The sequence below is a fragment of the Musca vetustissima genome, unplaced genomic scaffold, assembly GCF_032173495.1.
Source record: "Musca vetustissima isolate MV318-11 ecotype Yass unplaced genomic scaffold, APGP_CSIRO_Mvet_v1 utg1439, whole genome shotgun sequence".
Lineage (NCBI taxonomy): Eukaryota > Metazoa > Arthropoda > Insecta > Diptera > Muscidae > Musca > Musca vetustissima.
Genome location: NW_026882330.1, coordinates 221,660 through 247,156, shown reverse-complemented (window position 1 = coordinate 247,156; position 25,497 = coordinate 221,660). Strand labels below are relative to the sequence as shown.

Here is a 25,497-nt window from a genome sequence, read left to right as displayed (position 1 = left end):
TCGGAAGGGTTTTGATATAATCCGCAAGGCGTATACTTATACACAAAATGTGATTATTATTATATGTGTCAATTTTTCGGCGAAATTCGGGTAAAATAGCAGAATAACCACAACATTTTTTTCCGAAATTTCTTGTATACAATTAAAAAAATAAATATGATGACATTATTTTTTTCGAACCAAAAACAAATATTTTTCCTCAATATCTTGTTTTGTTGTCGCTGTGATTTAGAAACCGCTACACGGACTTGTATGATTTTGATATCATTTGATTCATCATGGTGTTTAGATTATCTAGATATTTTTAAATTAATTTTTATGTGTGTATGTCATTAATATATTGAAAATATTGATGTAATCTCCTATATTTTTATTATTTTTCTCATATTTCGCGAAGATGTGCATCTTTTTCGCGAATATTATAATATATTCATATTCTTATTTTACGGAGGAAGATATATATCAATGTTTTTGGTCAATATAATAAACGGTGTAATTTTAAGATTTTTTTCTTATGCCCAAAATTAAAACCTCGATAACTTTTGCGCGCATCAACCAAAAATTTGATCGCGAACGGTTTCGGAGTCAGAACATTTTTCTCTATATGTGTACCAAAAATCATTGATGTGCCACAAAAACAAAAAAACTGATTTTTTGAAAATGGAATATTAAAAAATTTGCAATATTGCCCATATATATATAGCTCCCATTTATAATTTGTTCCGATAAATAGATATATGTAACATGCACATATAATTCATTATGCATTACAATAATACCTGAAAGTGGTTTAGGTTACCGGCGCCGTCCGAACTCGATCCTTCCTTATAGTTTTTTGTTTGTAAAAATTTCAAACATTTACCTCTTTGAAAAAAACATGCGCTTTTTTAGGTTTACTGACATAAGAAATTCGAGTAGCACCCTTAATGTTTCCCTTACTCGTATGTCGTGCAAAGGTGATATTTTAACTTTTCCGAGAAAAGAAACATAACTATTTTACAAGTACCTCGTTTTGCCATTTTCCAGGTACTTTCCTCACAAATAACATTAATGAAAATACGGACTGGAATTTCATAGCCTCTTAAGTTTGTTGCTGTTGTTGGCAACTAAGGCTTAGCATCCTTTACCCGCTTGCCTTGTTGGTGGTACTTAGGAAGATGTTTTGCACTTTGGAATGATAATTTCTTTTAAAATTACCAAATGAATTTTGTAATTTTCTAGGTATTTCGAAAACATCGTTTTTGTTGACATGGTGTGTATGAGTTGAGACTCAATCATCTGAAATTCGGATGTTTGCTCTTCATGGACATGCTGGGGCATAATATTTGTTGGAAATGTTTGCAGAGTGTGAGGGGGGTGTGAGGGGGGGTGTGACTATAAATTTCAAGTAATCTTCTAATGATAATAATACCTTTAAACACATTACGAGATAGGAGTTACCGACATTCATCCCATCATCCCCGTTGGGTTTAGATTACATTGTCTTTATGTATATATGTATATATATGTGTGTGCGTGCGTACAATATTTCCAGCCTTGTCAGTTCCATTAGGGGCATTTTCTAGACCATGGTTGGTTTATAAAGATGTTGATGTAAATGAAAATGCCAAGAGCCATACTTGACACGCATTGGAATCATAACTATGGGCAAACAACAAGAACAGCAGGAGTTCTGTCTGTATAGATGTAGGTGAGTGAGTGTGTGTGTGTGTATGTATCAGTGAGCTTTTGTTATCCACAAAGGCAGGTGTTGGATGACGATACAATCGTAAATGTGCGTGAGTTCCAATTTCCCTTGGGGTGTCATTTTATTTGCACACATTTGACACTACACACATAGATACACACACCCACTACCCCTATTTCATACGTATTCATTCTCACGATATTAAATGACTTTGTGTTTGTAAGTTTACCAATATCACAAATACAAACAAAAAAAAAAAAAAACATATACTGCTAACTTTGTTTCGATTACAAATACAGTTTGTTGTTGTAGTTTTTTTTTATTGAAATATCTATCACGTCTTAACAATTACAAGACTTATAACCTAAATTTTATTAAAGAAAAACTTTTTCTATTAATATTCTAAGAAAATGATACAGGAAATGTTAAATTATATATGATTTCCAACAAAGTTCGGGGAGGAGTGGATGGAGAGCAAAAATAATTGCAAAACGAGTTTCTATAAGAATGGAACCTATACAAAAAATTATATAATATACTGACAAAGACTAATTCTATTTGTATTTTCTTATTAAACTGTATTTAATTATGGGAATTTGATGTTAGGCTAATCGATGCTTCGTGGATTACTTATTCATTGAAATGCCAAGACGTTAGATGTGTTGGTTGGACCCATTTCAGATTCAATATGTATGTTAAAAAAATTTAATTTGCTAGACGTTTAGGTCGTATTTGTATGTTTGGACCACAAGACCGTGACAAATTAAAGCTTGCTGCCATATATATCGTTCGTGGTGTTATTTAGGTACGATTAACTATTTTAACGCCTTTTTGTAATAGTTTGCTTGCTTGTGATTTTAATTGCAGTTTTCAACTGAAGGGGCAGTAAATTGGGTTCGGATTTTTGAAGGGACTAGGAGTTGACATGTCCCCCACGATTTTCAGTATTTTTAGGGATAAATGTTAATTTTCGCACCAAAGTGAGTGTACTTGAATACATTATCCTATAAACCTTTATGTCTTAATCGTATTTGCCCCATCTTGGAATTGGAAACCCCATTGCTCAGAATTGATCGTTGCATGTTGATCAAATGACCATTTGTGGCGAAGAAATAGACTATTAACTTCGAAGAATTTTCATTGGGTTTGTGTTGTATACCATGTTCTATTGCTATTTTGTATCTATAGATCCCTGATTCTTTCCATGTGACGATCATTAGCATACACAGATTTAAGTTCATCAATGCAATTTTTTTTCTCAAACACATCTCAATACCCTTGGAAGCAATTGATTGTCCTTAATCCAAGATAACGAAGATGGCGTGGTACCGTTATATGGAAGCGATACCAAACGTGGTAAATTTTAACACCCCATGAGAACTCAAAACATCAAATTAATGTTGTATTCCGGATTCCTTGTTTTCGGACGGGTTTTAATAATTTAAAAAGTTGTGGCTCGTGTCCTGATATGTTTATAATAGGCTTAATTTCTAAACTAAAAATTATAGACATTATGACCTAAAAAGCACATCTAATGTTGACAACCTTTAATGTATCCTTTCTCTGTGTCCACTGCACTATTATTTATTTCATTCACGTGTGCAAGTGAACGACTTCATTAAGCTTCAGAATCATCTATTTCCGTTTAGGATGTTTTTCCAACAGCACTTGATTGTGGCGAGAGATAAAGACGTAACACTTATAATGATACTTAGGCGGCAAAGCACACATACACACACGAACACTTACACACACTCGCAGATAATCCACTGCCCTGAGAAATATAAAAATAATGACCTTAACATATGTTGCATACATAAAGGTTTAAGACTCTTCTACACACGCACGCATACATTTAAGTAAATAAACATTTGGTCACCCACATCCACGACACTCACACAAAACACACTCATGATGTGCATATTGTTTGTCATGCCAAATGGTTAGTCAGTTGGCGATGAAGACACAAAACTCAGTGTATTATGCAAATGTGATTGTTGAGTTGTTGGGTTGGTTGGAACCTTTGCGTATGAATAATATATTTGTATTCGGTGGTGGAGCTGTGGGTGAATAGTTGTAAATTCCAAGTGTAGACATGTCGACAAGTTATATATTTTGCACTAAGTTGAAAACCTTGTAAGTGACAATAATAATATATTTTGGTGATGTGTGACAGGTTATTCAGTTTTTTACTTAGGTTTATGTATTCCTTGTAAAGACTTTTTAATGTAAAAGAGAGCCTGTAAGAAAATAGGATATTGTTTTCTTTTTCTTTTGCTGGTCTATTATAATATCAGTTTGATAAATCTTAAAAGATATACAAAGTAAGGAATAAGATGATGTCTATCTTCCCCCTTTTTGGTATCGAATGTTTCCATTCATCCCACCTGACCTGTCTTTTATGGTTAGGATTTTTTGTTTGTTAATTTTTTCTGTACTGTTGACATCGTCAGGATGATGTCTGACAGCAATCACTTTCAACAACAATTTTCTAAAGTGAACCCAGTTGAAGATACAAGTACGTACAATTTTGGCAAGGGGAGAAATTGACGTTTACATTTACATAAAACCTTTTAAGTTAATTTGTTTTGATGTGTCGCCACAAGATGTTTTTTTTATTTGGTATTTGCGAGGTTGACAATTGTATGTAATCATGTTTGAAAAACAAAGACTGAAATAGACTTTAACGTCATGCATAGCTGATGTGTTGACGTAAAACATAAAAGACGATATATCACATTCATAAAAGAATGAATTAAATATTTCAGTATAAGATATGGTAAGCTGACCTAAGCCAGTAATCGCCTTGATGTTATTATGGCTGTTTTGTTATTACTAGCATTATTACTTTGCACTAATCTTTTTTTATTATTACTATTCTTGACGGAGGGTGTTATTCGAATAATTACCAACCAGCATTAAATTGCCACCTTTAGAAAAATATCCATGACATGGCCATAACTGCATCTCAGCGGCATCAGTTGCCCTAAATGAGTTTTTCGGGCTTAATTGACACTTGGGATCAGTTACACATCCAAAATCTTCCTACATATTATGTTTTCCGCCTCCTCGAGCCCCTTTTGAAATCCATCTCTGGCAAATAATACTGTCACTTCTATGCGAATTGAAGCGTATGATGGTGATGTTGATGATGACAAGTGATTATTGCTGAATAGCAAACAGATGGGTTTACAAGACAAATGTAAACTTTTTTCCCAACTACCAACCAACCAACGAACAAACTAACCAACTCAAGGACATTCATGTAGTAGCAAGGCAGTCAGTCGGTCGATGAAGAAGGCAACACGTACACACTCATGTGTGTTGTTGCAATATAGTTGTTAATGTTAAAAACGTGTGTATCATGTTTTACTTTTACACATTCACGTGTAATTGCAGTACAAGGGAATTCAGGCAAAAAGGATATGTTAAGTTAAGCAAGCAAAACAAAAATAACAAAAGCAACCTATAAACACTGAAACTGAATCCAAAAAACACACAACCATATAGACCACAGCAAAACAGAACTTTTAAAAGGCAGGGCCACAACTACGAACAAAAATGTTGTAAACATTTGGCCAACACCAAGGCTAAAACGATTGCATAAAGAGTCGAAATGACTACAACTATGAATTGCAATATATGAAACGTATTTGTTGTTACAGACCCATGCATGACCTTTTTTCTTCCATATGCCTCAATAGTAATTTTGTTGTTGGAAATTTTGTATTGAAAAGCGAGGATTATTAAAATGAAAATGTATTTGAGTAATGGTCCAAAAACAAAAAATATAAATAACAACCTCTATGACATTGTATTTCCTTGCAGATTTTATTTACGTAGAATATAATGAAATCATGTTAACCATTATCAATATGAAATATTCATTTTGAAATATTTGTGGTTGGATGCATTATCATATCGCTCATTTGCTGCAAGACAGGCATAACTCAAAAAAGCGAATTTGCAGAAAATTGTCAATTTACGCACACTTTATATGGTACAGAGGAACTTCTACAGCTTCTCAATTAGTGTGTGTAAGATATATTCATATGTTTTTTTTACAGAACATGAAGTCTATTATAGCGAACAATCGTGCAACATTAACTCGAAAATCACGTTTTTTGAGTTATGCCTGTCTTGCTGCAAATGAGCGATATAAGCCTTTATGTCGTTAAACGTATTTTTGCAATATACTGCATTCGAAAATTGAACGATCTATTTCATGCCAAAAATTTAGATGCTAATATTATTCATTATTAAAATTTATTTATTTTTTTTTTTTTTGCAAAGAATCGCCTGGCATATCTTAGTAAGACGGACTTTTGAAACATTCCAAATATACAACACACTGCAGAAGTAAATACGCATTTTTTCTTGATGTGCGGTAATGAAAAAAGTCATGGGGTTCCAAGTCAGGGCTGTAAGGTGCCTGCTCAAATGGCAGCAGCTCAAATGGCGAAAAAACAACTACGGTCTATTGATGTTTTGTTTAGATAAACTTAAATTTCCTGTGACGAAATTTAAGTTTATAGATGCAATTTTCCACGCTGAAAGTCGTGGAAAATTATCGCATAAAATTTTATTTTACAGGTCACTTTGAACAACACAATGTAGGACAGCCTCTTTTTATTACGTAGATCAGTAGTTCCGATCATGGATATAACAAATTAGAGACTGTATTCCATTTTTAAACATTCATGCCAGGTCAGGTCGTTGTCTTCTCAAACCCTGCTCAATACTCGCATTTTTGTCCTTAATCCAATATACTGAAAATGGAGTGGTGCCTTTATATGGCTGTTATTCTAATATTTTTAGGAAGAGAAGAGAACCCAAAATATCAAATTACAGCCAAAACGGTTGTAAAAAGTGCTCGTTATTTGGAGGCAATTCGAAACATGAAACACTATTGATAATTTTTGGTAGGAGATTTTTTTTATAAAACTGGAGCCAATTCTTGGTATAAAATAGACCGATTTTTCCTCATTATTACAACATTACGAACAAATTTCTTGATCAATTGTATAGCCGTTGGTTTCACAATAAATTAATATGTATTTTCTTCCATAACTTATGTCTTAAAGTGCTCGCAGAAAGAAACCATATACTTTATTATTATCTGCAATGGCAACCTTTCAAATTGTATCATAAATAATCACAACGTTTTCAATTTATTTCGGCTATGAAAAAATAAAAATAAAAGTCATATTGCATACTCGTGCACACACACACACACAAACAAATATATTGAGCGATAAAAGGTCAAATATTTCATTTTAATTTTATACAAGCTACTCAAAACGAGTTATGACGCAAATGGGTTGCATTTATTTGCTCTTGACTTGATAACTTTTCTGGGCAGAGTGCAAGGTCGGCATTATTTAATCATGCATAATTCCTAAATTGGATCAGAGCCTAGCTAGCTGGCTATAATCAACAGACAACAAAAGGATACAAACTTTTGTGATTAGATTTTACAAACTATCAGTCAGCTGGCATTTCAACTATTCCATAATCCCCATGTTATTGAGTAATCAACTTTAACATTTAACACAACTATCAATTAGCTTTGGCCGAAATAAATAACACTAACACATGTTTGCCACAATGCAATCGCAAACCATTGAAAAGGATATTTATTGCATGTCAGGTTATTTAGTACTGCAGCATTGAAATGTAACCAATGGAAGCCACAATTAGAGTCAATATAAATTTTAGCAAATAAATCTATTTAGCAACAAAAATTTATTAGCGTTTTGTGGCCAGCAAAAAATGGCATCCATTATTTTGAAATAATATAAAATTACTTTTGTAATAAACTGGTAACGGAAAATTAAATTACGCTCTAATAGTAAATTGTTAGCCAATAATTAATTTAGTCAGGGCACGACGAACTGAATGCCGATATGGAAGTAGTCGTCAGATTTCATTTTTATTTAAAAGGTTGTATTAATTTGATTTTGTGTGTGTGTGTGTGTTTTGATGGTATTAAATTGTGATGTACATTTAGTTTAGAAAGACAACCAACTAGTCAAGATAGTAACTTTTTTTGTGTGCAGAAGAAACTCTAATGACGTCATAAATATCAATCAATTGTCTTTCATCAGTAATGGTGCTTTCATAAACAGCGGATTCACATTATTTTGTGGTTAAGAGGTTGTGAGAGTTTATACCAAGGTTATTAACATGAAATTTATTATGTCGTAGTATAGAGAGTGTACAAAGTGGAAAGGATATTAAATGCCAATATCTTTAAAATATTAAAAACAATTAAAAAATTGACAGCTTTATTGCATTTTTATTTTGGTATATTGTTTTTAAAATTCTAAATTATCTTAAGATTCATTTTGTCTTTACCATCAGTAATAAAGTAACAAACAAGCGACAAACAAGCAACAAAAAATAGCTATGTCCAATTTCTAAAAAAGTTGATTACATTCTGAAATAAGAGCGGTGTTAAGGAGTTACCTATATTATATATAAAACATACATCTAATAACAGAATATACCGGGTGGGAACGCACATATTTTTTATTGTAGAAAATTCCCCTAAAATATAATATTATTTTCAATTATTTATAAAAGAAAATATTTCAATACCAACATTTCACATTATTCAACATTGCACAACATCATATAAACATAATTAATTTTGATTGTAGTGCGAAATACCATCGGAATGTTATATTTAAATTTCTAAAAATATGGCAATTAAAATAGTGGTTACATCTGTTATTGGCAACTTGAAAATGTGAACTTCATTCACATCGGCTCATCTCACCCCTGTCGCCACATGATAAAATTCCCCTCTACAACCGATGACTTTTGACTTTTATGTTAGCAGCCATTCAGCTATGGCCCACAAAGAGGGGTGAGGTGAGGTTGGTAGCTAAATGAATACAATTTCTTGCCTCCTGTATTGTGGGCTGGATGAAACAAAAAAAATATAAATTGATATTTATGTATGCCTGTCGTCAGAAATTATAGAAGAAATGTTGAACAAAGAAAAGAAACATTTTTTAAACAAACAAAATGGTTTTATCTCTTGAGAAATACAACCACAGACCAAACCAAGAAGCCAAACATTTACAAGTTTGTACGGGGGGTTTGGACGAATACATGATTATATTTCTAAGTTTTCTTTGAAATGTTTTTGCTTTTATTATTTTTCAATATTCTCTTCGGCTTCAAAAATTATGAGTTCCAGTCAAACATAAATTCAAGTTTTTTTTATTCAACAAAAAACGAATATATGTATGTCGCATACATACAATAAGAAGAAAAAATGATACGAAGAAATAGTCTTAAATATTCCCCAATTTATTTCACTGTTAGGGCATATGCCACGCATAAATTGAATTCTTAAAAAAAAAACTTTTTTAAGTTCTGAAAAACTTAAACGTAAGAAGGTCATTGGGTCTCAATGTCATTTGTTTGTTTGTTGAAAATTGACAACGATGGTTACCAAAATAAATGAGGGCAGTAAGTGGTCTTAAAGAAAACAAACCTAAAAACGAAAAATAAAAAATATTTAATGCACTGCACAATATTTTATTTAATGACTACATGTTTGAACTACCTAAGAAATTAATGGTGATAGGTGTTTAGATGGGTTTTTTAACACAGGAAGGTTTTTTACTCTTAAGAAGAAGACAAATGTACTGGGGTGTGTTGACAGCAGGCTTTTACAGTTTTTGTAAATATATCACAGATTGCGGATTTTACCCCAGATGCACGATTTTTCAATAAATAACCGAAGTCCTGTTCCTCTTGGAATCAATCTATACCATATGGGGAATCCGAAAAATATTTAGATTTGTTGAAAACGAAATGGGAATTTTAATATACACTTTGAAGGGTCGCTTGTTTATTTACATTGTGGTTGAGTTGGTATTTTTTATATTCTTTTCTTTACCGAATTTACCTTCATTTTAAAAATGTTATAATTAAAGTGATTTAATTCCTTTTTTTCTTATATTGAGATATTTAAATTTTTTGGTTTAATTTTTTTCAAAATTTTGTATGTCGTATTAGTTTGGTTTGTGGCTTTGTGCCCTTAAGCATGATATAATAATATGTTTTGTAAACTTTTCTAGAAATCCCAGATTTGTATCAGAATCTAAAACTTCTGATACAAATCTAAACTTCTGATACAATATCACATTTAAAATAAACGACTCAGATGTCCAATTTTGAAATCTTCTACGTATAATTCAATTTATTTCAATTCAATATTTAATTGATTTACTTCATGTCACGCATACTATTTAAATATTAACTATTTTACTTCATTTACAAAATCAATTTAGTTAATTAATATTCATCATCGTCATCTAATGCAGCAACGTGCCACCATTTAATGATTGATATACATTTAAATTGGGTTTGGGTTATATTTCTGACTACAGTACCATCCGGATAATATGTTCAACACCCTTGAAAAACAAATCTTAATCAATTCTGTACACAGCCCAGCGGCTATTCTTACAATTCACAGAATGAAATGAAACAAAGGCCCGAACTCATTCAAGAGTCCAGTATTTGTTTCGATATTTGTTTGCAAAATAAAGAAGAAAAGAAACGTTACAATAATCTTAACGAGAATAACACAAATGAATGTGACTCGTCTTCTTCTCCTCCTTATCATTATTATTATTATTTTTGTTCATTCGCACGAACGCTTAGGACATAAAGGAAGGATAAACAATATACAAGCATATATACATGACAATGCCTGCCATTCATTTGGATGATGTTTGTCACTTTTATGGCATGCATAAGTGCTTGTTTGTGTGTATGTATATATTTGTTCTGAATATAATACATCCATATGATTAAAAAAACTTGTTGGGCTATTGTAATGGTGTTAGTGCCACATTTCTAAAACTTGGATTTGTGTGATTTTTTTTTTTGTGGGCAAAACAGAGGGTTTTCTCTTGTCGTTGAGGATTGACGTGTGCGTGTGTGCATGCGTGTCATATAATAACAATAAATATTTTATTAAGTCCAAATGAAATAAATATAAAAGTAAATGATATTATCTCTCTAAAATATGTATTTGTTTTTCTTCTGTCCTTTCACAAAGTAAAAAAAAGAAATACTCATTAGGGCGTATCAAGTTAATAAATAAACGTGACTATAATAAATCCCTTTTCACAACGCTATTTACGCATAAATAAGCAGAAAAGATTAAAATGTTCAAAGAATCCCACATAAAAGGGATTAAGGCGTTTTGTTATCAAATATGTCAAAATAAATTAGTGTAAGAAAACATTGTCTAAAACGAGATTTCAATGCGATTGTATTTATGGTTTAAATATCTTTCATAGGCATAGTAGAATTTAAAATATCAGTACATTATATAAGTGTTTTAAATATGTCATAGGAATTAGCCCTTTATGACACCGATACGTATGGATAATATTTTAACATATGCAGGGATAATCATACGTCACCCAACAATCACAACAATCAAAATACTCAAAGGCTAATGGAATATAACACTTTATCGTATCGTTGATGATATACCAAATGCTATGTATGTGTGCCAGTAAAATGTCAAACTTTCTTAATATCTGCAGATTTCACAGCCATTCTTTGTAAAGAAAATAAAATCTCTTTCAATTCTATTGAATATTACATTATCACAGAACTTGGTGACCTTTACGCTCAGTGACTGGAATACAAAATGTTGTTAGTGTTGTTGGCATTTTTCCATAGTCCTAATATGTCAACACAACACAGTCTAAACAGCAATGACATATATATTCGATTGAATTCGATGCTAGTTCACGAGACATCCTTCATCAGATATCCGATGTTAAACGTTTTAGCGACTTAATAAAATGAAATGAAATCTTAGAAGTTCGGATTTTGTTTTTCTTTTTTATTCGTTTGTCGTTTCCATCGTTGCTATTATTTCTTCTTTTCTTCTACTTCTCCTTGGACATTTCAATTGATCCATTATACAAATACCAATCATTGCGAGTGTAATGGTATGATTCCAATATGGGGGGAAATGAAGTATTTTTCTTTGAAATATTTGGCATTCATGGTGAGGGGTTTTTAAATGAACACCATGGCCAAACAATGTTCATTTAAATATTTAAGCACAATATAATGCAACCTTATGAAATTTCATTCGACCTTATATTCATTACAAAATTCATAAATAATTAAAAAGGTGCGAACGGTCAGTAACAACAGCAGGTGATTTCAATATTGTTGTACAATGCTTTACATAAATTATTCAACAAAATGTTATAAATATTAAAGACCCAATTTCGTGATTTCTCTCACCAAGATTAAACACTGTATGAGGCACAGCTTTGTGTATTTTGTTTAGATTGATGTGCCTTGGTTTTTCTTTCCTTCTATTTATTTTTTGCTGGTCAATTGTTTTTAATAAATCATAAATGGCAGCAATCAGCAAAGGTGCTAATTAAGCAGAATACCCTAGGCTTAAAAAATCTCTCACAAACGGTGTTCATAAATTATCCTTAATTAGTTTCTTGCTGCATGTTTCGTTGTTCAGGATAAATAAGCGAAAGCATTGAGAATATACGAGTATTTACAAAAATATACCACAGGCGCTTCTAAATGTTGGCAATTTATATAAGAGGATAAGAGAAAAGTTAGTGTGAAAACCACCTGACTGCCAACATGGATATTTGGAGTTTAATATTACACCGAACTATATATAACTGCGGGAACCTGAATTAAAGTATATATTAATGTCATATAAAAAATAGCACATCAATTTGTTATTCAACTAACTGCCACAGACCAGACCAACATATTTTGTTTTTAATTTAATTTTTGTTTTTAATTTAATTTAAATTTAGATTGATTCAAAAATATTCCTTTTAAATATGAAGTAAAAATCTCAACAACTTCTGGAGATATAGCCGTTTTGTTGTGTCAGTATCAAGCGACGGCAAAAGTACCTCTCAAATTTTAAATGCGTTTTTCTTTTAGGATTGTTGGACACGATAACTAAACAACTAATAATCCAATCGTTTCCAAATTTTAACACTTTATTTGGACTTGTGTTCGAAAATAGGTGATTTTCAAACAAGTATTTTTCTGATGATGTGAGGCACTGCTGTAGGTTCGGAGACCTTTGGATCCTTGAATTCTACCGAAATAATATCATCAACTAGAATATCAAATGACTACGATCCACCTCGAGCAGCGTCATGAGCTTTTTTATTTTTTGCCGTCGAGGATTGGTCTATAATTGTAAATTGTAGTTTTATTTGCCTGCGAACAAAAGATACTCCACTAAAATTCCCAAATATGTATTTCCTTTAAAGGGGAGTCCCCTTCTCGATTTGAATAAATTGATTTTTGTTTTTTTTTTATTTAATTCGAACCTACACTAATTCAAGAATGTCCTAATAAAATTTCAAGTGAAAATCTCAACAACTTCTACAGATGTTTTTGAGATCAAGCGACGGCGTGAGTGCTTCTCAAACTTTAAACGTTTTTACCAATGGCGGACACGATAACTCACTAACAAATAATCGAATCAGTTCCAATAATTTAATAATACGTTATTCTGTGCGTATCGTATAAAATAGGTTACATGTAATCGGTCAAGATTATACTTATTTTTTTACTTGGTTTTTTGTCAAAAGTAGGGATTTTTCCAAAAATCAAATTTCATAAGTCCATCATTTTGTTAATTTTTGCACGATGTTAGTAGTGCTAGTTCTTACCAGAGCCGCAAAACCTTTGGAATGGTCGGCAAACATGTCCGCCGTCAAAAAGAATGACTTTCGTTAAATTATAGAACCAAATTGTCTAATTCTTTAAGACTTCATATACATATATGAAAAGTTTTAAGTCTTCAATGCATGTTCCTTTGCCAGCCGATTGAAAATCACATTTCAAATCGTGAATGGAGGGTCACCTTAAGAAATCAATTGTTCTAGTCCTCAAAAAGTTCTTATTTTTTACTATTTCAATTTCGCCGATCCCTTGGCCTTCTTCTGTATTCTTCTATGTTTTCTATATTCTTCGGAGCAACAGTAATTATATTTGTTATTGTTAAAAATAATTTTTTCACAATGTTTTTTTTTCATTCAATTGCTATTAATGTTAATAAAATTTAACTGTGCTTTTCATCTATTTCTGGTCATAGAATTGAATTAGGAAATTTATTAACAAAGATGGCAACAGGGCCATAGATTTTTTTCCCAAAAACCCCTAAATAATAAATTAAAAACTTTATTAAATTTGATTTTAGTTAGAAAACAGAATAAGGGGCGGTAACGTCCACAAAAATAAACGTTCATAAAAATCCATTAGATATTAATTGAATTTAGATTGTAGGCAATGTTTGATGTTTTCTAAAATGTTATTTTTGTCACTATTTGAAGTTTGCTGTTGGTCGCAATTCTACCCAAGGCTTAAATACCTGGAACATAAATGTTTAAATTGTTGCCCAGAATTTTCGGCAATAAGAAAATGGAATTTCCCAACAAAACAACAATGAAATGTAAACGTCATGCTGTGATTTTATATATAAACCAGTATGGTGATTTGTCAATAGGCTTTTTTCTCTTCAAATCAATGGGGTCAAGTGCAAATAATCCCCTTTGGCCAAAAGTCAATACTTGTTTCTCTCCCATCTCTGACCTGGTAAAAGTACAACAAAAACAAACATTGCGTTAAACTTTTATCACATAATCTGTAATGTGTATGGATCTCAGTTTCGTTGCTGCTGTTGTTGTTGTATGTATTTCGCTGTAATTTGTTTTTGTAGTCACTGGCACGTGTAAGGATTGCCTTTTTTATTCGCCTTCAATGCAAATGACAAAAGGAAATTGAATGAGAAACAAAATCTTTTCACAAAATACCTTTTGAAAATGTATTAAACGAACACAAACAAAACAACAACAAAAATAATAATTTCTCCGTTACATTTACAACAGAATAATGCTTAAAGTTATATTAGATCAGGTGTAACTTTTCACTTAACCAAATGAGAAAACTAGTGTTAATAATTTAAATAAATACGTTTTGAGATTCCAAGGAAAGTATTCAAATATTCAATATCAAGAAGTAAAGAGAAATAAAAGGTGGGATCTACCTAAAAGAATTTGCTTGAGGTGGGACAAAACAAGTATCAATAAAATCGTGCAATTGAAAAACAAATTTAAAAATAATAACATGGTTCATGGTTCAATTTTAAATATGATAATTTATTACATATCACAATAGAATAAATTACAATATTTTAAAATATTAAAAATTGTTTGAGATTTCAGTACAAATTGTACAAACCACAATAGTACAAAAGTACACCATGGAGCATACATTTACATTGCATAAATTATTGAATTAAAATCGTATTTCTTTGCATTTAAACTACACAAGACATACGTCTAATAAAGGCTATAAAAAATCTTGACAAAATATGTCAAATCTCTAAAGTTATTCACTTTTTTTGAAAGCAACTTCTTTATGCGGAAGCTCATTTGAGTTTAATTTCCCATTATAGTATAGTATATATTATTTGAATATATAGACCTTTGAGTAAATCCTTAAAAGTTTTAGAGGATTTTGTAAATTTAAATTAGAATTTCAATGAAACACAGCATTTGTTGTAATATTAAATACTTTAGAACTTTTTTTCCAACATCGAACATAAATTTGCATCACACACCCCACAATTTTCACTAAAAACAAATTTGTGTTGCCAAAAATAGGTAGAGAAGAAAAATCACTTGGCTTCCACTTGAATATGAGTTTTTTATTTTCATCGTTATCAAAAGTAATATCATTAGGCACTCACCTGGTGGTTGTTATGACACAAAGAAAACTCTTAAGGAAGTCGAAATGTTTCAAAGGAAAATGCCATGTCAAAAGTATTTCCCCCACTCCGCCACACAGACACAAATCTTCGTTGAAAAAGTCTTTAAGGGCTTAAAATCGTCCATAATGGAAACTTCATTTTTCAAGGAAGTTTTTAAAATTATAATCGGTTTCTTGAAAATCAAATGGAAAAGGGAGACTTTAAAGTCATGTCTGGATACGACAATAGGCACTGTAAAAACAATTGTTAATATTTTAAAATTAAAAAAAACTATCAATATTAATGCTGAACTAATTTTAGATATTATGATCTACACTGAACTAACAGATTTAGACAAAATGGAAATTGTTTTTCGGCATCTTTGTTCTACTTTTTTTCTGGGGCAAGAAAGGACTTTATAAACTTGGCGGGATTATTGTATTGGTTTTCTGTCTACTACCAAAATTAATGAAATAATTTGTTTACTTTCTTTTCAGAGTGATGTATTCGATGAAATCGACTTATCCGATTTATGTACAGCCGAATGCAGTATTAAAAACGTAAATCATAGTTTTCAGGTAAGTCTTAAAGTTTGTTATAAAATATACTACTTACTTTATTTACCATTTGATCCATAAGCCGGGCTTAAAATAGATTTCCAGGCGCGTCGGTGTGTGCGCAGCTCTTCCAATTTCAAAGACCATGTTCCGAAATGTGAAATTAACCGTCGGCGCAGATCGACCCTTACATGTTCCGCCTCATCTGTTTGCGCAAGTACAAATTCATATGACCTCTTTCAGCAAGATGTCACACGACATCTGAATCCTCGTTCGGCATTGAAGGGATCCGAGAGGTGCTTTCCGACTTTAACTGCTGACATTGTGCCAATTAAAGTTATCCTGTATAGCCATATTCATTTTGCAGGAATGCAAACGCTTTCAACACCCCTAAACCGGGTTCATAGGTAGTGAATAGGTGGAATGTGTCGAAGTATTTTCGTGGGTCTTTTTCAGGATTTGACGCAGTGTGAAAATCTGGTCTATGGTGATAAGATTCAATAATATCATTGACCATCGGTTTCAGTCGTTCACACTAATTCCTTTATAGTTGGCACATAAAAGGAGACTAGACCTTTTTTGTACATGGGATACCGGATGTTGAGATTCCAATCATTGGGCATGCATTCTTTAAAATTCTTAAAAAATAAATTAGTACCTCATTTTTTGGAAGGAAAATTCTTTGTACTCTCATTTTCAATATCTTTAAAGTTTTGAATTTACACTGTAAATAGGGCACTAATTAAAATTTCTTATATTTGTATTTCTTTCAATTAGCAAACCTTTACATTTATAATTGCAAGTTGTGAACATAGTAAAATCCTAATTTACATAATAATAATAATCCAACATCTACCCTTAAACCACTGTATAGCAAATATCAGAAATCTACACAAATTTGCTGCTAATTTTATGAAACACTTAACCTTCAACTTAACCAGGTCTCATAAAATTTAATCCCCCCATTATCGAATTTATCTATATTGCATTTTAATATATTATTTTTGTTAAGCTACCACATTTCGCTATTATCATCGGTTTAGGTTGAAAGAGTTTGAGTTAATGTTCAACCAGACATCCGACCAACCATCCAACTAACCCAACAAAATAATGTACATTTTTACGTTATTATCCGCAAAACTTTAGAATGCCACTTGATCTGCCATCAAATTTTGTGTGTTTTTGCTCTAATCGTGTTATTCGTTCGGCAAAAACGAAAGCATCTACGTGTTGGCCTTAAACCGAAAACCAAGACAACTATAATATTTCACGCTAGAGATCCTTGGTTGCCATCCTGGAGGTAGGTGTTTTTGCAGTTTCTCTTAAAAAAGGGCAAATAAGCAATCTACCATAACAAATAAGGATATGAATTGGGCTATGTAATGGCAACAACAACATCAACATTGCCATTGAAATGACTTAAAAAGTAAACAACAACAAGAACAACAACCATCATTAAAGAGACCATAGCAAAATAAGGAAATGTTCATATTTATTGGAGATTGTGATGTTTATAGTCTTGGCTTTGTATCCTTGCTTGGGGTTTCGTTCGATACCCCAAAAAAAGGAAACGGTTATTTTATTACCAATATGAGTTATATGGAACCCATGAATGTATGCTGGTTGTTGCTATATGTGTTTGTGATAGTGAATTACTTAATACGATATACTCATATAATTGTTAATGGTGTAATAAACTGTATCCAGTAAAAATATTTAATGGCTAAATTCAACTGAAAACTTTACCTCATATAAAGTTTTTAATAAATTTAAATTTTGTCACGAATGTCCAAGAGATTTGATCATCAATAAGTTTTCCATGGTATTAGGATAACAACAAAATATATCATAAATATTTGTGAGAGGAATACTAATTTCTTAGTGTGCGAATTATAAACAACCGACTTTAGGCTGTGAAAGAAACCAATTAATGGAATTATTTATAATTTCCCTGACTTATGTTTATGTCGGTCAAATATCATAGTTATAGGAAACATGTATATTTAATAGCTGATAACAATAATATAAAAAATGCAAAAAAAGGTATATGTACATATACACCAATTTTGAAATATCAGGCCGACATTTTAGTCTTTCATCTATTTTATTTCAAAGTACGCTTTCGACATCCGCGTTTTCACCGCATTATTTCAAAACACCATAGCACACCTTATTGTAATATGTAAAAAACAGAAACAAGTTTCCCAATAACTTTTTCCCTAAGCCTATTCCATCTTATTGTCCTTGGTCTTTGATTTTTCCGCCTTAATTTCGTGCTTCAGCTAAAATGAATTCGTGTGTGAAAAAACGCAAAGTAACAGCAATATGAGAAATTTGTATACAGCCTCATCCTACGCTGCAGCATCTTTTAGCGCTGAATATCTGGTAATAAAAAACAACTTATTAAAATTCCTCTCTATTCTGCGTTAATACACTCTGAAATTGTGTTCTTATTATTTTTTTCATCGAATATTTGGCGAACGAGTGTTTAGGTATAGATATGGTACGGAAATATGGCTGGTGGTGGTACCTTTGAGATATGGGAATGAGGAAACATAATTTGTTTAATGGAATTTCAGCTAAATTGAAAACAAAAAGTTTTTTGTTGCTGTTGTTGTTATTGTTTTTGTTGAAGTGTAGCAACACAAGCGCATAAGCACTTAAAGTTAATATTCCAAAATATGTAATAATGCATGAAAAGCTCCCAGAGGTGGCACAAAACTCACCCAAATGGTTTTTATTCTCAGCTTCTGGTACCTAAATAAAATAAAAAATATATTATATATTGAATGATGTTGTGGGGAGGTATTCGATTCAATTCGCACATATATATGGGTGTATTGATTTACATGGTAAACACAGACTTATACAGATTTCCATTGTAATTCCACTTGATATTTCATGTCTGAAGTTCATCGGTGGCAAAGTGATTTCTCGATTTCATAAATATTTAAGTTTTATTGTTTTCCAGGAAACTCTTTCGTATGAAATGTGTTGTTGTGTTTCCAATATGTGTTATACAATATAACAAATTAAGGTAGATTTACAACGAAATGTTAATCACAGGCAATGACATAAACATGAAGCGTCTATTAAGAATTTCCAGGAAACCATCATTCCGAAGAAAGAAAATGTTTTTTGTATTTATTTTATATATAAAAATGTATTGGAAATATTAAAGTTCGAACTATTTTGTAAAAGTGTCAGTCGATGTAGATATACCCTCAGCCTATGGTTTGCGGACGTCTTCGGAATTACACACATGTTTTATTATTCACTTTATATGAGGTATATGTTTCTATCAAAGAGGCTAATCATTTAGCTTCAAATTAAAAAAATAAGATATTGCCCCTTTGTGGGTCAGGAACCAGAAGGAGTGGACCTAAGAAACCCATCTTCGGACTTAATCTAGGCTTTGTAAGGATAAAGATTGTGCAATGTTTGCTTCTAAACGGGCAATTTTTTCGCATTTTATTGAATTAGTAAATATTGAAAATATTGACCATTTGGGCGGGAGTTACCAGATGGAGTGGACCAATGGGTCTCATCTTCGGCTTTATCTAGGTTTGGAAAAGATAATAGGTTGTACAACGTTTGGTTCTATTCGAATGTATTTTTTTGCCCAATATTGACAGCAGGATTGGACCATCTTCGAAATAAGTTTGGAACGCATATTACGATGTGCAAAGATTGTATGAAATCGGTTACTAACTTCGAGAGTTATCGTGCGGACATTTGTAAATCGACACCAAAAAAAAAATAATAATAATATTTAGATGACGCACACCTTTGCCGTATCCAAGAAAAAATACCGATTTCTGTATTTTGGAGGTTTTTTATCAGAATTTCCCACCACAGTGGCTCTAATTCCAAATTCCTCGTGAATAAACATCTTATCGGTATATACAATGACATATCCTCATATAAAGGTTCCGATTTAAGGATTTTTGAATGAACATCACTTTGTGGGGGGATTTCCCTTATTTATGTCAGTTGGGAACTTTAAATTACATTCTATACATCAAATGAGACGACCACAGACAAATTACCCACATCTAGATTATCGTGAATCTCCCAGGTCATGTTATAGCACAAAAACCAAATGATTTCACAATTATCTCATTATTCAAATCATTGATACGCTATTAAATATTTATTACAAATATTTAATGATCCATCACAAATTGCTGCAAATGTTTTGTCATTTATCTCTCTATCGTTCCTTCAAAATATACCACCCATCCATCCGTATCCACATACAATCAGTCCATCAACAATTAATTGTTAGCCATCGTAAACGAGTGTGGGCTGGATAATTGTCCGGTATTATTTTATATTTCTCTTGGTCATTCTGTAAACACACACACACACAGCACGTACACACACACACCCGTCTGTACATATCGCCCTCCTAAACATTTACAGCCATCAATCAATTTCAATCAAAATATATTTTGTGTTACATGTCCTTTGTTTTATTAGCTCTCAGTCTATGAACTGAATAGATTTCTATAAAGTTTTACGATATCGATATTCAGGTCATATGTGGCTCATTGTATTACCATTTGACTATTTTGTTAGTTATTGACTTCGATATACCCTTTATATTAACATGAAACCTAATCCGCTCATTATATATATATATATATTGGGCCGGCACTTGTGTATATGTACAACAACATTATATTTTGTTGCCATTGTATATTCTACTCAGTTGTAATTAATAGTTAATATCTAATTTGTTAGGAGGGAAAGAGTGGTAATTGTTGCACAAATTGGATACAATAGGTAAAACTAAGTTTTTTGATAACAATACAATAGCATATTAAGTTTTTTTGGAATTTATAATTTTAGTGGATATTATTTTAAATGTTTTCATTCTCTATGCAGCTCCTTTACATATTTTTGAAGATCATAATGTAGGGGAGAGAGGGGCACCTTGGACCAGCCTCATAAAATCTCGGTTTAAACATTTTCCGACCCGCAACAATTTTTTTATATGGTAGCATCGTAAATAACTTTTGCCAGCTTTTTCAGTGTCATTGTGTCATTGTAAATTTAAAATTTTTTGTTATAAGGGCGCAGGGATAATTTAGTTATCGTATTCTTTCGTTAAACATTCCTTTTTTTGGATTCCGACATATTCAAACATAACTTTGTATTTTCTTTCACATATATTTCCTACTAAAAAAATATTATTTTTTGGAGCATGCCCAGTAAACTCCAGTAAAAATGGATATGTCAACTTTTGGCTTCGATTTCTGTAAATTTCAAATGGGTTAATAGATTACTAAATTAACTGTAATTTTCACAATATTAATTTTTGTTTTTATCCCTTTTTGAACTTTAATGCATTTTGATCTGAATTTTGCAATTTTCTAATATTTTTGTTAATGTTTTTAATACATAAATGCATTTCTAAATATGTATGAATAAAAAACAATGCCGTTCAAGAATACCAAGCCTTGTTAAAAACCCAAAAATTATAAAACAAAACATTTTAAGAGGCTTGAAAGGAAAAAATGTTTGGGATATTCGGAATTGTCAGTCAGGATGTTTTTTTGTCCTTTGACAAAACAAAATTCCAAGTTAAAAAAATATATAATCTTGATGTCCAAGTTTTGACATACTGCATATTTTTTTAACTTCTGTGTCTTTAATTTGGAATTTTGTTTTGTCAAAGGAGAAAAAAAAACATCCTGACTGACAATTCCGAATTCCAGTGATTAATTTCTCATTCAAAAAATTAATAATTGCTCATTAGAATGAGATTACGTTCTATGAAATTATCATTTTTCACAAACTGGGCTAATTTAATTTTCAAGTTGGTATTTTGTGCAAAATCAGAACTCCGATGTCTTGTTTTGATTCTAATTTGAAATGTGACGTCATTACGGATATTTAATACCATTTTGTATCTACTCATTTCGAAAAAAAGTTCAATGACTTTTACTAATTTGCTTTTCTTTTTCATATGCTTTTAATCTGCTCCATATATATTTTGTTCTCTTTATGGTTGTTGTGTCGGTAATATAATATCATCATTTTTGTATTGCAACATAATACGACTTAATGTTTTACATTAATCACAGAATTGCTCTTAAATAGACAACGATTAATTCTAGACTCCTTCTAGCAACGTACAATCATTGTTCGAAACAGAAAAAACGAAACACTCGTGTAAAACCCATAGCCGATGGTACAACAAAAATGGATATTTCTTCATGTCATTGACTGGCTATAAAACCCGACTACGAGTAATCGCTTTTTGTCTTGACACCAAGTGGACGGCGGGTGGTCTGTAATAATCAATTCCTGTGGTTATTTCCCATTGTGATGTGGGCCAAAAAAATAGAATATTTAAAACGCAGAATAACTCATTTAATATGGAAAGATATACAACGGGATTTCAGTTAAAAAAAACAATAATGTTAAATTTTATTCTTTTGTATACTAAAATGGAAAATATTACAAAAATATATTATAAAACTTTCAATGCAATCCCCTTAGATTTCCTATTCAATCTTATTTGATTGTATGTTTTGTAGTATTTTGGTTCAGCTAAGGAAATTATAGAACTGCGTATTTTCATTTCAAAAAATGTTTCCAACAAAATTGCATTTCTCTCTAATGACCCATCGTAATCCATTTTTGTGTTCGTTATTTTGTTATTGTTGTGTTTCCTAGGTCACTTGACATATTTTTTTCTCGAGCTATTAATATGCAACAGTTTATTGATTTAAAAATATATTCTCACGAAATGAAAAGTCTTATGCAAATAACTGTTATGAAACATCTGCCTAATTGAAACATGTATGAACATGAACAGCACTTTCATGGATGGCAAACAAGTGAATTGTCATGGGGGAAGCAGATGTCATTTATACTAAAATAAATACTGATGTTATGAATATTCTCGTATTTTTATGTCTGTATCAAGGACCAATAGTAACACACATACACAAGGTGAAAATGTAGAGGGATTAATATTTTAAAATACAGTAGTTTTTAAGGCGAAATATAAATAAGGTTTTATACGTATAAAATAACGTGACGAGAAATTGTGATATAAAAAGTACGCGCACCAATTTCCATTACTAATTTACATATATATATATTCCATATTAAAATCTGTTGATCGCAATATTAATTATAGAGAATTTTTGCACATATGTTGTTTTAACTCCTAGGACTAGGATTATTGAAAATGGGATATATGGGTACACATTTTGGTATAGCCTCCAGATATCGATAAAGTTACATATCGGTATAATTATGGTTTTAGTCGCACTTTTCAGCATTACATGTTCTCTGAGGGTGAACCGCATATTAACATAATATGCTTAATGTAGGTCTATTTTTGGCATATCACCCATTGTCTCAAAAAAAAATTCACAGAAAATTACAAATACCGGTCTATTCTACCCCCATCTTAATCTGATGTTTATACCCTTCACCACACTGGTTATTATGTATTTGTGCATATGTTTGTAACAGGCAAAAGGAATCCAGATAGACTCATGGTTCATTTTGAGAATATGCATAGAATCATATCCTGAGTCTATTTATGCATGTCCGTCCGTCTGTCAAATTGTAAACAATGTACAGTTTGCATTTATGATGATTATGTATGAAATTGGCACAGCTCATTTATTTGGCCCAAGGATGAACCCTATTGAAATTGGGTTCAGATCGGTTCAGATTTACATATAACTCACAAATATAGCTATGTCCGATTCAATGTAAATGATGCACCAAAAGCCCAAAGTTAAGCCGATTGACACATATATAGTTTCATCCGATTTTATGTAAATGGCGCACCAAGGCCCAAAATATCGCCATTAGTAACAAATCGTACGAAAATGAGTATAACCTAACATGTGACAAGTTTCCTTGAAATCGTTTCATATTTGGATATATCTTACATTTATATTTTCGTCCGATTTCAGTAAATTGTGCACCAAATTCCTCATGTTGTCAGATTGACATGACATTTTACACAACGTCCAGAATTGAGCATTAAATGAAATAATTGCATTTTGTACAGATATATCCCAAATATAATTCCGACCGACTTCGTGTTTATTGGGCTCTAAATATTCAACTTGTGTCCGATTGATATTTGATTTACATCGATTGATCTAAGTCGATTGACATTTATATAAAAATCACATATTTTAGTTCATCCAATTTCATGGATCCATAGTGAGGAAGCGGGTCATATAGCCCGACTTTACTACTTTCCTTACTGGTTTAATTGTATATTTCGTACTCTTAGAGATTTTCTGGAACTAGAACGCCTTCAAATGTAATTGTACGGATAAAATACCTTCTATAGATCCACTATAGATTAAATATCTTCATTGAATAGGTCTTCTACATATAGATTTATGAGTCTTCAATAGGTTTTATATTGCTAGAAGGCTTTCAATATGTTTCTTATAAATTACGCACCTTCTGTAGGTATCTTATGGATCTCCTCCTTACGATCTCCTGCAGAATGAAAATATATAATATGTGTATATGGTTATATAAGATTATCTACATATTTTAGACAAATGTACAAGTTTTAATGGTTTCGTACATAAAATGTTTGATTCGGTCACCTTTACATAAAATACATTAAAAGAATCTCTCATTCATACATATTTCTTAAATATTTAAAATGCAAAATTGATATCCATTTTAATTCGAACAATTTCTGCAGTCCTTCTGTGCATAGAAAAAAGAGACCATTCTATATGTGTTGTTTCCATAGAATAACGTTGGGAAAAAGTCTAATAGATTTCATTTTCCACCTTTTCTATTATTACTTTAAACTACCCATATTTTCCAACCAAATCACTGTTCATTCTCTGCCAATGAATTCAAATTGGCATGGATATTGTGACATTCGATGGAGGTTGTTTTGAAAAATTTGCTACTAACGCCAAATGTATTGTTGTTGTTGTTTGTGGCATTCGACCTTTCGGATGATGCCTTAGCACAGAGCATTCATTCATCGATTCTGTCATGGCGATACCATAAAATACATAAGTGTGCCTGTATGGCCTTTGTTTGGGTCGAGGTGTTCATAAATACTTTCCATGACAGATGGTGGCAACGGGTCTCAGCCATTAAATATTAAGTTATGATGCTACTGTGTTTTTTTGAAATTTGTTGCTACTGCTGGCTAAATAAAAACAACACCAACAACAAAATGAACCATTACGATTATCCTTAAGCGATTTTTCATTAATAAAAACAACATTGTCTGAAATTGGCCCCGACGAGTACAGCTGCCGATAAGAAAGCATATCATCTGCAAATGTTGCCATTGGTCATATTCCTCGTTTAAAAAGTACAAAAACCAAAACACAGTTATTTACATTTACATTATTGTATTTTATACTGGCAGAGAAAAACTTTGCCAATTAACGTCTAAACTAAATTAACAAGACATCGTTTTTATC

At 31.6% G+C, this 25,497-nt stretch overlaps 1 protein-coding gene across 1 annotated transcript in view; it reads left to right on the top strand.

Moving 5' to 3' along the window:
• LOC133328702 (diacylglycerol kinase eta) overlaps window positions 1-25,497 on the top strand; it is a 60,194-nt gene that overhangs the window by 21,378 nt on the left and 13,319 nt on the right. Inside the window, exon 2 of the mRNA XM_061537244.1 lies at window positions 15,986-16,066. The gene's annotated coding sequence lies outside the window, so the exon portion shown is untranslated. The remainder of the gene's footprint in view (window positions 1-15,985; window positions 16,067-25,497) is intronic.